This window comes from Lontra canadensis, unplaced genomic scaffold (genome assembly GCF_010015895.1).
Source record: "Lontra canadensis isolate GAN:19392208 unplaced genomic scaffold, GSC_riverotter_1.0 scaffold230, whole genome shotgun sequence".
NCBI lineage: Eukaryota > Metazoa > Chordata > Mammalia > Carnivora > Mustelidae > Lontra > Lontra canadensis.
Genome location: NW_022631224.1, coordinates 13,844 through 29,590, shown reverse-complemented (window position 1 = coordinate 29,590; position 15,747 = coordinate 13,844). Strand labels below are relative to the sequence as shown.

The 15,747-nt window shown below is 42.0% G+C and overlaps 1 long non-coding RNA gene across 1 annotated transcript; it reads left to right on the top strand.

Annotated features, from left to right (window-relative positions):
• The first annotated feature begins 11,314 nt into the window (after positions 1–11,314).
• On the top strand, positions 11,315–11,950 carry LOC116862281. Its single transcript, XR_004381618.1, has 2 exons — positions 11,315–11,442; positions 11,535–11,950. It is a non-coding gene; the product is annotated as an uncharacterized LOC116862281 (long non-coding RNA).
• The last annotated feature ends 3,797 nt before the right edge of the window (positions 11,951–15,747 follow it).

Genomic DNA, 15,747 nt, shown 5'->3' with positions numbered 1-15,747 from the left:
GCTCACACTCTACTCTTCATCCCTGGCCTGGCCTGCCCACCTCTCTGATTTATTTGATATGCCTGATATCTATAAAGATTTAAGCTTCCAACCTCTAGATTAAGCCATGAAGCTTTGTGCCACTCCATACTGGTCCAAGAAGCAGATTAGTAAGTCAGGCAAAAGGCCTGAACTCCCTTCCTCACTCCCATCTACCCCCAAACCAATAGTTGGATCCTGTGCGGCTTTAGAACATTTCTCCAAAGCTTTTAGTCAAGAACCACTGAGTCCCCATCTGGGTCCAATGTATATGTTTCTAGGAGGAAGATTGCCACTGATGGAGGCAGAGCAGAGAGAAGGCAACCCTGCTCCAGAGTCTCAGGGCAGACCTTTCATGCTGAATTTCACTGCGATAACAATGAGCTGAGAAATGACTTCTCAACTTGAGATAGGGGAAGTCTGAACTCCTTATTCTCCTCTTCCCAGATGTTGCCTGAAGACACTTTCTGTGGGAAAGAAGGAAGAGGCCATTGTCATTGACCTCTGCCAGACCACTAAAAGGAATGACTTATGTCCCCAGTTTTCACTTTTTCAGACCTAGTCGTACCACTCTTCTGAAGCTTCCTTCTTAAAAGCATTAATATGCTGGTGCCTTCTGGGGCATTTGACATTACAGAGTCCTCTCCATTCCAAAAGTTTCCCACTTTTTAGTTCTCAGTACATTGTGCCAGCCTAGCCCTCTCCCCTCTCTTTCTGGTCCTTCTTCCCTTTCCTTGGCTTGGCTTCTCTTATGATTCTTTTCTCATAAATAGATTTGTTTTGCATGATTCTGCTGACTGGACACTATCTGGATGTCCCATAATCACCTTAAACTCTGCTTTTCTCTCTCATTTTACTCATTTCCATGGACTATATATCATTAATACTTCTAGTGACTCAAAGGAGAAAATCCCTACAAAAGCCCCTCTTGGGATCTGATAACAATCCAAGTCATAGGGTGAGTTCACAGCAATTTAAGACAAAGGAGAAGGTAACTTAAGTTTTTAACTTCTTACAATAGAGATTTTCAAGAAAGGAAGGGACAGGAGCCTGCTTATGACACAGGGCAGAATGTGCAGTTTGAAGAGACATAGTCAGTATTACAGGCTTATATTTAGAAAACAAAATGCACCTCTTCAACAGTTAATCCTATGAATAGTTGCATTAGTAAGCAGTTGTCATTTAGCTATTCATTAATTTGGTAAACATTTAACTGCTCCCTGAGTGCTAGGTACTAGGTATTAACATTTAAAAGGATAGACAGGGCCTCAGTCCTCAGGAATCATGGGGATAATGGACACTATACAAATATGCAACAGATCTGGGTGGGCAAACACAAATAAATACAAAATGACCTCTGTGGTAAGTGTTATATGAGTCCTTCAGAGGTACAGGCAATGTTGAACCTGCCGGGCTCTACAACCTCAGGGCTTTATACTTGCCACTTTCAGTGCACGTCTCTCTCCCCAGATCCTTGTGTGGCCAGCTTCTTCTCACCAATCATATCAAAGAGGATTTCTCTGATTTTCCTACCTAAAATTTCTCCCAGCCTCCCCACCCACACTCATTCTGTCCTGTACCCTTTGTTTTCTCATAGCACAGATCACTATTGGAAAATACATTATTTATTTCTATACAGGTTTCTTGCCTAGCTCCCCAACTAGAGTCTAAGTTCAGTAATGGTATGGATTTTGTCCTTTTTCTTCACTGTATTCTTAGCACTCAAAATAGTGTGTGAGACGAGGGGTGCCTGAGTGGCTCAGTCATTAAGCATCTGCCCTCAGATCAGGTCAAGATCCTAGGGCCCTGGGATTGAGCCCCGCATCATGGGCTCCCTACTCGGTGGGAAGCCTGTTTCTTCCTCTCCCACTCTCCCTGCTTGTGTTCCCTCTCTCACTGTGGCTCTCTCTGTCAAATAAATAAATAAAATCTTTTTAAAAAATCATGTGTGAGAAGAAATAGATACTCTAAACTTTTGGTAAACTGATGAAGGAACAATTATAGAAAACGAGGAGAAGCCTACCCAGACAAAGGGATCAAGGAAGGCTTCTCTGAGTTAGCGACTTTTTAAAAAAAATTTACAGATAATAATCTGTGACCAAAACTTCTTATCTGGTGTGGATACACATGCACATACATACACACATACACACACATACACACACTCACCAGTTCTCAACCTAGATTATTCCCTGTCCTGAATCTCAGGATGACTTGTCAAGGCAGTGGGTTGGCATTCAATACCCGTCCCATCTTCCTTCTATGGGTCTTCCTGTGCTATAGAAAGAGAACATCAAATAAACTACATATCCTAGACCTCTATGAAGTTGGGCAGCACCTTTCTGTTTTTCTTCACCAACTTTTTGCAGCACAGATATAGGTTTGAAGGAAGCAAAGTGTCAGACTTATTCAGTGTTGACATTTAGATATAAGACTCAGAGCTTGGAAATGGAGTTCACAGAAATCAGTGACTTGACTATATATTGGAGATGAGGAAGAGACATATGACTATGACGAGTCGAATATAGCAATGATTGGCTGAAATTAAAAAATGAAGAAGAGGAAGTTGGGAGAAGATAATTAACATGGTCTTGAATGAATTTAAGCCACCTGAAGGACATCTAAATTCTCTTCACTGAACAGTCACAAATAGAAGACTAGAGGGACGCCTAGGTGTCTCAGTTGGTTAAGCAGCTGCCTTCGGCTCAGTTCGTGATCCCAGCGTCCTGGGATCGAGTCCCACATCGGGCTCCTTGCTCAGCAGGGAGCCTGCTTCTCCCTCTGCCTCTGCCTGCCTGTGCTCGCTCTCTCGCTCTCCCTCTCTGACAAATAAATAAATAAAATCTTAAAAAAAAAAGAAATAGAAAACTAGAGCAGGAGAGCCCATTTGGGGCTGGAGCTACAGATCTGGAAACCACATGCATTTGGGTGGCAGCTGAAGCCATGAGATTGGTGAGATCACCCAGGGAGTACATGCACAGTGAGAAGAGAAAAGAACATGTAGGGAGCCCTGGGTAACTGAGAAGTAACCCATGAGAAGGAAAATCCAAGAGAAAACAACAAAGGGAGTTGACAGAGAGGTAAGAGAACTAGCAGATCTAGAATCACACCAGTTCAAGATAAAAGAGGTCCAAGGAAGTGGAAATGATGACAAATTCTGCAGAAAACTTAAGTAAAAAGTTTGCTAAGCAGGAGATCATGCATGACCATACAATGAACAATTTTAGTTTTGAATCTCATGTTACAAGACTGTAACACCACCAGTCTTCCTGTTAGAGTCACATGCATTCCTCAGGTCACTGTCCTCCAATTCCTTGAGTTTAACTCCCAGCTGGCTACCTTGTACACTCTTCAACACTACTCCTTTTGAACTTCTATCCATGCACATGGTCCTTCCATTAACCTTGTTTATCAGATCCCTGACCTCCTGTCCTCCAATGACCTTGTCTTCCACTCCTTTTACTTGATTAGACTTTCAGTTGTTCCATCCTGGTCTTCTCCTCTGTCTTTCTGGCTCTTCCTTACTGCTCCTTGGTTTGCCTCCTCTTGTGATTCCTGTCCCATAACCTGATTTGTTTCTCTAGATTCTGCTGATTAGCCATCTTCTGTAGTCATACCTAGTACCAAAAGCTACAATCATTCTGTAATCTTAGTTTCAAGCATCCTACTCTTTCTAATCTCACCTTCTATCTTTCTATTTCACTCCTTCTTTTCCCCAGCTCCAATAATCCCTTCACTGCCATGCCCTAGCCAATAGTACATTGATCCAACTACCTTTCACTGTCCCTCCTGCCCCTCATGACATCACTTTCCTCCTTACCCAGTTTAATAACCACAGTAAGTCATTGTCATCACTCCCTCTCACACACCCTCAAGTCCCTTGTTCCATTTTGAGTCATATCACCTGGCAAATAAATAAATAAATAAATAAATATTCAATACTGCTTAATTCCAACTTGGGCTTGTTCATGCCTGAATTTGTACAACTATCTGGAGAAAGAGTATACAATCATGCTATGATTAGTCTCACTTAAATTTACGATTCCTAACTTCAATGCTACCAAGCAATTATACTTTATTTCTGTCATTCATTCTCTCACTCTCTTAAACAACTACGAGGTGAGGGCAGAGAAGTCATAAGGGGCACCACCTTTCAATACTTAACTGTCTTCATTCTCAGCTTCCTTACTGATAAAACAGAAGGTATCTGAAGAGTATTTCCACATGCTTCCGTTATAACAACCAGCCACCCACCTTCATTTGTATCCTACTCTGTCTTCTCTTCCTTTCTGTATCTTTCTTCATCTTCCTGTTACTATGGATGAATTTAATTAACTGTATCAAGTGAAGGACAGTTCCTCTACTTATGCACTAGAACCAACTCCTCTTGCCTGCTCAAGGACATTGTTCTAGCAGTTCTCCCCCTTTAAATCTCCCCTTTTAAATCCCCTTTTAAATTTTAACAAATTCCCTCTCCACTAGATCTTTCCCATCAGATGACAATCAGATTGCAGACATATTATTTCTCCCATCTAATAAACAAAACAAGATTCTCTTGATCCTACTTCTCTCCCTAGCTACTCCTCTATTGCTCCTTCCATTCACAGAAAAATTCCTACTTTTTGTCTCCCACCCTCTTGACCCATTGAAATACTCAGTCCTCCAATTACATGAGCTATCAGTATTATTTGATTTGGTCAATTCCTTCCTCCTTCTTGAAACATTTCTTCAGTCATTTTCCAGGCCACCGCACTCTTCTGATTTTCTTCCCATCTCCTGCCACTCCTCTGTCTCTCTCACTGTTCATGCTCACCTTCTCTGCCTGTTAACATTAGATTATGCCAAGGTTCAGCTCTTAGAACACTAATATTTTCTATTTATTCTCATTCTGTTGATGATCTCATCTATCCTCATAAGTTTAACATCTACCCACAGGATAATGACTGACAGATGCACATCTCCAGTCCCTTTGACAACTAAACTCCATCCTTTATCCAGCTGTCTTAAGACTTCTACACTTGAATGTCTTCTAACCACCATCTCATGTTTAATTGGTACAAACCCAATCTCCTAATCTTTCCTCCAACCAGCTTTTCCCACAGTACTCCCCAGCTCAGTAAACTGCAACTCCATTCTTCTAGTTTCTAAGGACAAAAATCTGTGAGTCCTTATTTCTCAAACCCCCATCCCATCTGTCATCATATGCTATTGGTTCTCTCTTTTAAATAGATCCATAACAGCTCCTTCACTGTGACTTCCCCGATCCAGATCACCGTCATCTCTCAGTTAAATTACTGCAATAGCCTCCCAACCAGGTAGGCCTTCTTCCTATCTACTATCAACAGAGTGATCCTTCTAAAACTTCAGTCAGAACATATCTCTCCTCAGCTCAAACCTCTCCAATAGCTTTTTAGTTTACTCACAGTAGGCGTTAGGGTCATTAAAATGGCCCAAGAAGCCTGATGTGGCTTGATTCTCCTATCTTCCACTATGTCTCTGACCTCAATTCCTACTAAATTTTCTCCTCACTCTCAGCTGCAGCCACACTGGCTTTCTGGCCATTCTTGAAACAGACCAAACCTTCCTACCTCAGGCCTTGACCCTTGGCTATTTCCACTCTTTGGAATGATATTCTTCCAGATATTTACATGGCTTACTTTCTCACCTCTTTCTGGTTTTGCTCAAATATCATTTTCTGGAGAGAAAGATTTGGGAACCATTTGCATTTGGGCGACAGCTGAAGCCACGGTATTGATACGGTCACATAAAAAGTGTGTCTATAGTGGGAAGAGAAGATGGTCACCTACAGAGCCCTGAGTAATACCATGGTGGGAGAGAATACCAACAGAAGAACAAAAAAGGAATTAACAGAGAGCTAGGGAAAAAAAAGTGGGGGGGGGAGACACAGGAAATAAGAGGCATGTAAATGAATTCTTCAGAAAACTTAAGTAATATGTAAATGTGGCAGTTAGGAAGTCATCAGGGACCTCAGCAAGGCCAGTTTCCTTGACATGGTGGATTGAAGCTGCTGAGCAAGGGGTTGAGAAATATCTGGAAAATATGGAAGTAGAGACTGAAATCGGAGAGATTACTATTTTGAGAATCTTGGTTCAGTAGAGAAAGAAATTAGATGGTAGCTAAGGGGTAAATGCAGGTACATGAGAAGGAAAGTCTTATTCCTTTGGAAGAAAAAAGCTCGAGTTTATTTATAGACTAAAAGGAGCTAAGAAAAGGAGAAGTGAAAGATCCAGTAGAGGGTAATTGACACATCAAAGTCTTGCAAAGAGGATTCAATACCATCCAACAAATATTTATGGTGGGCCCACTACCAAATGATATCAAGTGTTGAGAATCAAGAATGAAAGAAATATACTGTAGCATAATGGATGTGGGCAAGGTTAAAACCACAACCACAGATCCTGGTTTTAAAGCCAAAAGGAATAAAGGAAGGAGGAAAGTATTGGTTACAGAAAATTGAGGGACTTCATATTTTTATGACCTCTATTTTCTCAGCAAGCAAGGGAATATAAGAATGGGACATAAGGAAGATATTTCAGCTAAAGATTTGTAATAATAATTAAAGGGAATAGGAGGGAAATCTAATAAAACCAAAATGAAAAAGAACCATCAAAGAGCTCTGGGACACCTTGCTGGCTCAGTCAGTTGGGAGTCTGCCTTCAGCTCAGGTCATGATCCCAGGTTGAAGTCCCACATCAGGCTCTCTGCTCAGTGGGGAATCTGCTTCTTCCTCTGCCTCTGCCTCTCCCCCTGCTTGTGCATGCACGATCTCTCATTCTCAAAATAAATAAATAAAATCTTGTTTTAAAAAAAGCTGTGAATACTTACATGATTTTAAATGCTGTTAATTTGTAGAGGTTTTATTCTCTGCAATTATGTGATTTTTATTCACTAAACTTCAGCGCTCAGATACAGAATGACTTGCAGAACTCACAGATGGCTGGTGGCTTACAGGGCAAGGAAAGAGGTCACGTGTAGTGGTACGATCCTGAAAACAATCAGCTTGGGTTTGTCTATTTCCAACTCGTCTTTCCTTTGCCTGCCTCTAATAGTGAGATGGTAAAAGGTAAACACTTACTTCCCCAGCAACCCTGCAGCTAGGGGAAGCCATGCACCGATGAGACATAAGCATAAGTCTACAAATAATGCCCTTCTCTTTCTCTTTTCTAGTGTTTACAGCACAGTCATGATGCTTGGAGAAGCAGCAGCCACTTGGTGACCTTGAGGCTGCAAGTAGGTGGATAAAGTCACACAGTAAGGACGTCAGAGCAAAAAGGGAGAAAGAACATGCGTTCCTGACTGTGTTCAGTGCTGTTGTTACCAGCTCTGAACTGACTTGCCTCAGGTTTCTTGTTCTTGTGTTTTCTGGTGGTTTGCAACCAAATGTGTTCATACCTGAAACAGAGCTCCGCGCTATGTAAATATGTTAGTCACGATGCTTTTGGGTGTACAAAACAAAAATGTTAGGTAAATGTAGAAGCTTCTTTTGTATCCCATGTGTGGCATACAAAATAGACCCAGCTACAATGCAGTTTTTGACTTGACAGACCCTCTACCTCAATGATGTCTGTCTCAAAATGTCTCCAGATCATCTCTGTACTGCAAAATAAAGCCGAACTTGGGGTTGGGGGGGGGGGGTAATTATAAAGTAATTTAAGGGAAAATAAGTGGGAGAGGATTTACTGACTCATATGGGTGGAAACATCCAAGAGATAAAATTGGCTTCAGGTCCAGCAGGATCCATAGTTCAAATAGTATCACTAGAAAAATTATCTCTCTTTACCTCCCAGCTCTGCTTGCCTCTGCTTGGCTTTATTCATTCCCAAATTTCTCCAAGTTTCCAGCAGCTCTGTTTTTACATATTCTTTAGAGCTCATGACCCCATAGGCTGACCCTGACCCTTTCTCTTACAGTGTACATATCAACCCCCAACAAGGATTGCTTGGATGGCCTGGGTCAGGGGCCCACACCTGTGGTGGAGGGTTAAGCCACAAGACCCAACAGCCCTACCACTTCCACATGGAACGCAGGAAGAGTTCCGGGTGGTACCAACGTTCAGCATACAGAGAAACAATAGACCAATGCTGCTGGGAAAACAAATTGAGGCTAGGAAGGAGACAAATAAACTGGGAGAAATGAGTGGGTTATTGAACTGGAAATTTTTTTTTAAGATTTTATTTATTTACTTGACAGGCAGAAATCACAAGTAGGCAGAGAGGCAGGCAGAGAGAGGAAGGGAAACAGTCTCATCGCCGAGCAGAGAGCCCGACTCGGGGCCCGATCCCAGGACCCTGGGATCATGACCTGAGCCAAAGGCAGAGGCTTCAACCCACTGAGCCACCCAGGAGCTCCTGAACTGGAAATATTGATGAGGTTTATAATTTCTATTGAGAAATGATGCAAGACATGGAAGGATAAAAATTTGTGGTCAAGCAGTAGGATACAATAATTCAGTATTTCAGACAGGTGGAACATTCTAGATAATTGGCAAGGTCTAGTTTGTGCATGTAGATGAAGGTGGTAAAAATAAAGATCTGAGTCCAGAAGATTAAGGTACTAGGTCAAGATTATCAAGGATAGATTTATATCTTCAAGGCCTTAAACTAGTAAGATATTTATGATACCTGTGTTAATTACCTATGGCTATGTAACAAGTTACCCTTGGAAACCACCATTCTACTTTCTGTTTCCTTGATTTCAATGATCTCAGATACTTCTTGTAAGTGGAATCATACAATATTTATTCTCTTGTGACTGGTTTACTTTACTCAGCAAAATATCCTCAAAGCTCCTCCATGTGGTAGTATGTGACAGAATTTCCTTCCTTTCTGAGGCTGAATATCTACTGAGTTTTTAATTACAGCAATTATATGCCTTATTTCTGGAAACTAAATTTTGTAAAATCTTGTTTTTTGTTTTTATGTTTTTAATAATTTTAAGCATAAATATTTTACTTTCTAGAATATGATGCCAACCTATTATTTTAAGTGCTTGAGGGCTCAATTTTCCTTTTTTTAAATATGCTGCCTTTTTATTTATTTATTTATTTATTTATTTTTTTTTTTTTTTTTTTTTTTTGTCAGGGACAGAGGGAGAGAGCGAGCGAACACAGGCAGACAGAGAGGCAGGCAGAGGCAGAGAGAGAAGCAGGTTCCCTGCCGAGCAAGGAGCCCGATGTGGGACTCGATCCCAGGACACTGGGATCATGACCTGAGCCAAAGGCAGCCGCTTAACCAACTGAGCCACCCAGGCGTCCCATTAAATATGCTGCCTTTTTAAACACTCTTGCGTGCTTTGAATTCCCCATCAAGGGAAAAACGGGAAGTTGTTCGATGGGTATATTTTCAATTTTGCAAGATGAAAAAGTTCTGGAGATCTGTTACACAACAATATGAATATAGTTAACACTACTGAATTGTATACTTAAAAGTGGTGAAAAGGGTACATTTCATATTGTGTCTTTACCACATTTAAAAATTTTTTAATTAAAAAAAAAAACTCAATAAACACACCCACCAAGATAAAGTTGATATGGTTTTCTATTCTTCTCACTGAGAGCAATGTAAAACCCTAGACATTATATATAAAACGAACATAAGAAGATGTTGAAGGTGGAGAGAAGAAGACAAACAGGCCAGGGAACTCAGGACCCAAGGAAAGGCTCAGTGCTGAGTTTTCTAGGTTCTGTTTTTGCTTCATATATCCTAAACTTGGAGCTGAAGAAGTCAGCAGTCTAAAAATGCCAGTGGGTGTAGACAACTTATACCTGGAAACCACTAACACTGGGTAATTTTTAAAGGCATGAGACCAAATGTGGTCCCATGAAGAGTTAATACAGAGTGAACAGAGGAAATGTAAAGCAGATGGTTACCTCTGGAAGAGGAAGACATAATAAAGGAATCTGACGAGGAGTGGTCAGAGGAAGAGGGATGGAAACTGCTTATGTGCCAGGCATCAGGCTCATATTGTATACAAATTATCTCATTTAATACTCACAACTGCTCTATGGTTTAGACACTATTGTTATTTCCACTTTACAGATGAAGAAATTGAGGCTTCAAGCTACTTTGTCACCAGTGTGACCCCTGACCCTCAAAGTACCACCAAACACAAGTCTGTGTGTCTATTACTCCTTCACTTGTTGAAATTACTTTCTAGGCCCAAGGTGGGCCACCCTGCCTACAGTACCATGGCAGCAAGCTGAAACAGACAATGTTCACACCCCGTAAATGCTCTGCTTGACCAGAAACACGGTATGTCCAGTCAGCCAAGCCCCATCCCCCAGGCCACCCATGGGCTCTGTGTCTGTTTTCTTGTTCTTCATTCTTTGTCCTAGAAAAGTGTCCTGCCTCCTGCCCCATTTTGCAGTGCTCTGAATGGAAACGGTCTGCCTCATGAAGTGTTAGATAAAGTTTGTGTCACCTACATGGTCTTCTTTAATCCTTTTTAAAAACACTTAAAGATTTGAGGGAGGGGCGCCTGGGTGGCTCAGTCGGATAAGCGTCTGGCTTCCCCTAAGTTCATGATCTCATAATCCCAGGGTTCTGGGACTGAGCCTGCTGAGCAGGGAGCCTGCTTCTTCCTCTGTCTCTCCACCCCACCTCCCAGCTTGTGCAGTTGTGCACTGTCTGTCTGTCTCTCTCTCTCTCTGTCAAATAAATAAATAAATAAAATCTTAAAAAAAAAAAAAACAAAACTTGAAGGAAAGGGCCAGAGTGCATGACACAGAATAAAAAACAAATTAAAATGGAATCCTTCAAATCACTGCCTTTGAAGTCCCTGGGCCAGTCACATAGAGAGACGTTCCCACTGGTGACGTCCTCCATTGGTTCCAGCATGTGCCTTTCCTGCGGTCTCGCTCATCCTCTCTCCTCTCCTCTCAGAGTCCCAGGGCCCACAAGCCACAAGCTGCTCATACAGGTTCACACAAGTCAACTGTTAACATTTGAGGAATTTTGCTAACCTGTTGTTAAACGCAGCCATTATAAAAAACGGAATTGTATAAGCTTACATGTAAATACGCTAATTTTGTACTCAAAATATATCACTTCCTAATTATTTGACTACACGTGACATTCTATGCCCCTGAGATGATTTACATCTATTGCTCTCATAATATTAGTGCCGATCTCTATGCAAATGCCGCCACAGACTCCGGCAAGTGCTGCAAGTTAGGGTGTTGTGGGGTGGGGGGGGAGGTTGTTTGTTGTTTTTATTGGAGAGGAGGTTGTTAAACCTACCAGTGCTCCCCTCCCCTCCCCCACGGAAAAATTGAAACACACCTGTTATTCTACCTGAAAACCAATTTCAACCCCATGTCCCCGAAGTTCCTTTTTCTGAGCAGGCTCTGGAGCCAAGAGCTGAACAAGAAACACCTCCTGAGGAGCTCTTTGAAGACTTCCTAAGGTGAGTTTTGCCATCCATAAAATTTGCATCTGCTGCTGTGGGTTTTCTAAATAGTGCACTCACAAATCTGACTAACGCTGTTTCTTCAATAGCAGATCCAGAGCACAAGTGTTCAGTATCACAATGGCTTACGAGAAATCAGTGAGAGAAGATGGCAGAGAAGTGACTGGAAAAACTGAATCTCCCTCCCAGGAAGGAGTCAGGAGAGACTGTGTTGTTGTTGAGGGAAAAATCCTAAAAACAAAGCGAATGGAAACACGTTTTTCTGTGAGGGGGATAAGAAAGGGAGGGGAGCACCCCCTTGTATGGTTTATGAGTCATTTCCTGGTTTAATTCTTCCTGTTTGTCCTTGGTTTTTCCACAAGTACCCAGTGAGGCCCGACCTTCCACCCTCACCACCCCTCCAGCGTCATGATTACTGCAGTCCTGGTGTTTGGGCGAATGGCAGGGACTCTGGGGCACTTTGATGTTCAAAGCTGTTAAAATGACATCTAAATTTGCAAACTTTCCGGTGGCTATGAGCCTCTCTGATTGAATATGTAGATATGAGCTCTGAGGGAGCCTCTGCCCTAATGCCTTCTGTTTCTTTTTGTCTCCATCTCTTCTTTCTTTTTCTTCCTTTTTCTCTTTCTTTCTTTCTCCCTTTCATTCTTTCATCCTGCCTTCTCTCTGTCTTCCTCTTTCTTTCCTTCTCTCTCCCTCTCTCTTTCTGACCTGTTCCCCCCACAACCTCTTGTCACCCGCTCCCCCACCCCTTCCTCCCCCTCCTCCTTTCTTTCTTCTTCAGTGTTACTCTCAGTACTTCAAATGCATCTTGATTAGGGGGTACTATCACGAGGAGAGGAAAAAGGAGTCTGAGCATATGATTTTGAGGCTCATAACTGAACGACTTTTGGTCCACAGGAGGCATGAGAAAGAGACAGACATATAAGACAAAAGAGCAAAACAGTGTTCATTTGAAAGAGGAACCGTAAAAATGAAACTTATGGGCCTTGTTTACCTTTTTCTAAATAACATCAGAGTACTTACATCTGAGAATAATAATAGTTCTACTGTGTGGCGACTTCTGAAGTATTCGCTGTAGTAGCTGGAAAGAGCATGGACTTTGTTGTGGGGTCGTTCGGGGGGCAGGCCGGGCCCCCTTGCTGGCTGTGTGACCTGCGTGGGCTGCGAAGCCTGAGTCCCCAAGGCCCACACTTGGGCTCACCTCATAGGCACAGCCTACTGACTGTTAACCACCAACGTCCTGGTTGGTGGTTGACTCTGCTTACCCATTGCTGAATGTTTTTAGTCAATCCTGACTGAACAGTGTACATGAGGAACTGATCAAAGAGTGACTGGAACATAGTAGAGGATGTTCAGTAAATTTTAGTTCTGTCAATTCTTTCCCTACCCACCCACCCCCAAATATTGTCACCGACACAGTTCTATAAGGAAACAGTAAAAATATATCTATTTATATATTACTATTATGTTCCACAGCTTACGTAACAGAAAGCATAGACACAGAGGTGAGTGGGTTAAGAACACGACGATCAGTCAGAGCCACCAACACCTGATCAAAGCTCCTCATGCCCAATTCAGAGTGTTAATAGCAAGAATCGAGGTCGGTCTGGTCATCAGTTAACAGTTTTAAAGTGGAAAGAGTGTGAAGTTTGGAGTCAGAAAAATCTGGGTTCAGATTCTATCCTTGTCACTTACTGTCTGTATGACCTTGAAGAAGTCATATAACCTCACTAAACCTGTCTCCTCATCTGTAAAACGGAACTAACATATCTAAAGGTTTCAGTGGGATAGTGTATGTGTAAAAGGAGCTTAAAATGAGATTCTCTCTTTTTAAATTTGGGCTAAGCCTCCAAAAACCATAAATAAGTCAATAGACGCTAAGTTCTTCCCACATTACAGGGCTGGCCCACTTTTTCAGGAACCTACAAAGATGATGAGAAAAAGCTGGTTTTATGGCCCTTAACACTTCACTTCTAGCAGAAGTTGAGGCTGAAGAGAAAAGGACAGACTTTCTCTGCAAAAAGTTGTGGGAATGTTGCGTTCTACACAGCATGGGGCAGGGGATGTCCCCTCCCCTCAAGCCGGTTGGATAGACTCCAATAGAATCATAAGCGGCAGGTCATTCAGAGCGACATATGTCCTCGGGAGTAAGGGCTGTGAAGAGAGGCTGTGTGTGGACAGACGGGCCTAAGGCCACAGAGCAGAGGACGGGTGACCAACTGCAGATGGTGGGACAAATCCAGGAGTGTTTCCCCAGAACAACCATAGGCTTTCAGAGGTGGAGCTGACCTGGAGCCAATCTGAAAGCTCATTGCTCCACCGAAGTCCCCCAAGACCAACTTTGGGAAGCTCAGTCCTGAGAGTTGAAGTTAAAACCAGCCAATCTGATAAGAAGCATCACCCACATCTCGGGAATTATAGTTAAATATTCTCAGTAGGGGAATCTTTGAAGAATTTACAAAATGTCGCCACACAGTAGAACTATTATTATTCTCAGATGTAAGTACTCTGATGTTATTTAGAAAAAGGTAAACAAGGCCCATAAGTTTCATTTTTACGGCCAGTAATGTTAATCTGCCCCAATCCAGATCATAGAGATCTAAAAATGGGCTCAAACCTCCATCCTGCATCCTTTGTCGAGGCAATGCCCTCTTTCATTGCATTGTTCTCAAAGTCACTTTTGGCTCCAAATTCTTGTTTCTGCCAAATTCAGTTTATGGATCATTTGACCACCCATGTGTATTTCCCTATTCTTTGCTACCTTAAATCCAGGGAGGATTCAGATCACTCCCGAAATTTCTGCCACAAAGTCTCATTTACACAAAGCTGTCACATGGATACAACATTCCAATTGTACGAAAGGTTTTTGGGGGCACCTGGCTGGCTCAGCCATCAAACATGTGGCTCCTGATCTTGGAGTTGTGAGTTTGAGCCCCAAGTTGGGTATAGAGATTCCTCTAAAAAACGAAATCTAAAAAAGAAAGGTTCTTGGAAGAAAGGTTGGTTTACACCAGAACAACACAGAATCAGCTATTATTTTTATCTTTCCAGGAAGTATTTCTATCCTCATTCTTCTGGTACTAGACCCTTCCCTCACCCCAGGGAAAAATATCACATGACCTGTGTTAGTTGACCATAGGGCCCTATTTCACTGGCGCTGATGACGAGTGCAAGGGATGAACACAGAATCCAACCAAGGCTAGTTAGAACATGTCCCTGGAATTGTTACACCAGAACCCCTTTCCCTCCTCCCTCCACAAGCTCTCTCTTTATGGTTGCTGAGCTAGGTCTGACAGCAGCCATGTTTCCTGCCACATGGCCAAGTCCTGTCTGCTGCGGGAAAGAATGAAGTCAAAGAAAAGCAGAGCCAAACAGAGATGAGCAAGGCCAGACCAAAAGGAAAGTAGGGAAGAAGGGAAAGAGAAAGAGAGATCTAGCACTGCTAACCCAAGTTGCTAATTTTGGTGCCTGCAGCATTGGTGTCTGCAATTCTTCCTTAGTTGCTTAGTTCCCAGTATCTTACCAAACTTTGTGACCCACTAAGATCCTTTTCTTTCTTTCTTTTTTTTTTTTTTTTTTTAGATTCTTTGCATTGGATTTGTGTCACTTTCAAAGATAACAAGCCTGATTAATAGAGCAGAAAACTTCCAATTAAATGATGGGTATCTCTGGCTTTAAATGCCCTTTCCCTACTCTGCCTCTAGATATGTTCACCCATGCCCGTCTCTAGTTTTCTACTCTTACGGTGGTTCCACTCTCTTTCCTTTCTTTCTCTTGCTCTTCCCCTTCTGTCTTCTCTTTTCTGTTGCCTCCTAGAATGAAAAGTACATTCCTTCCCTTCTATATGTCAAACAGTTCAGCCACTTTTTTCATTATATTGGTCCTGAAATCCATGTCCTCAGATCACATCCCTTACCATAAATGGCTTATCAAGGTATTTTCCTAAATACAGGTCAGTACGCACACACACAAAGTTTTGGGCCATTTATTGTCTATTTGGGGAAAAAAATCCAATCTAGATATTCCCTAACAACTTTTTGGATAATTGGTGAGGTAAATTATTTCAATTTTCTCATCTGTAAAGTTACATTTTAGAATTAAGGAGGCTATATAGATGAACTACCGTAACCCCTTTTATAAGCTTAGAGAAGTCAAGTAGTTTGTCCAAGGCAAAAAGGAGTTAGTAGTATTATTGGGGCTCCTGATTTTTTGTTCAGGGCAAAAGGACAAGCCTTTATGACCTTGATTAATGCCATAATATAGGTAGGTTTAAGTTCGCAAACTCAATGTTCAGAAGAA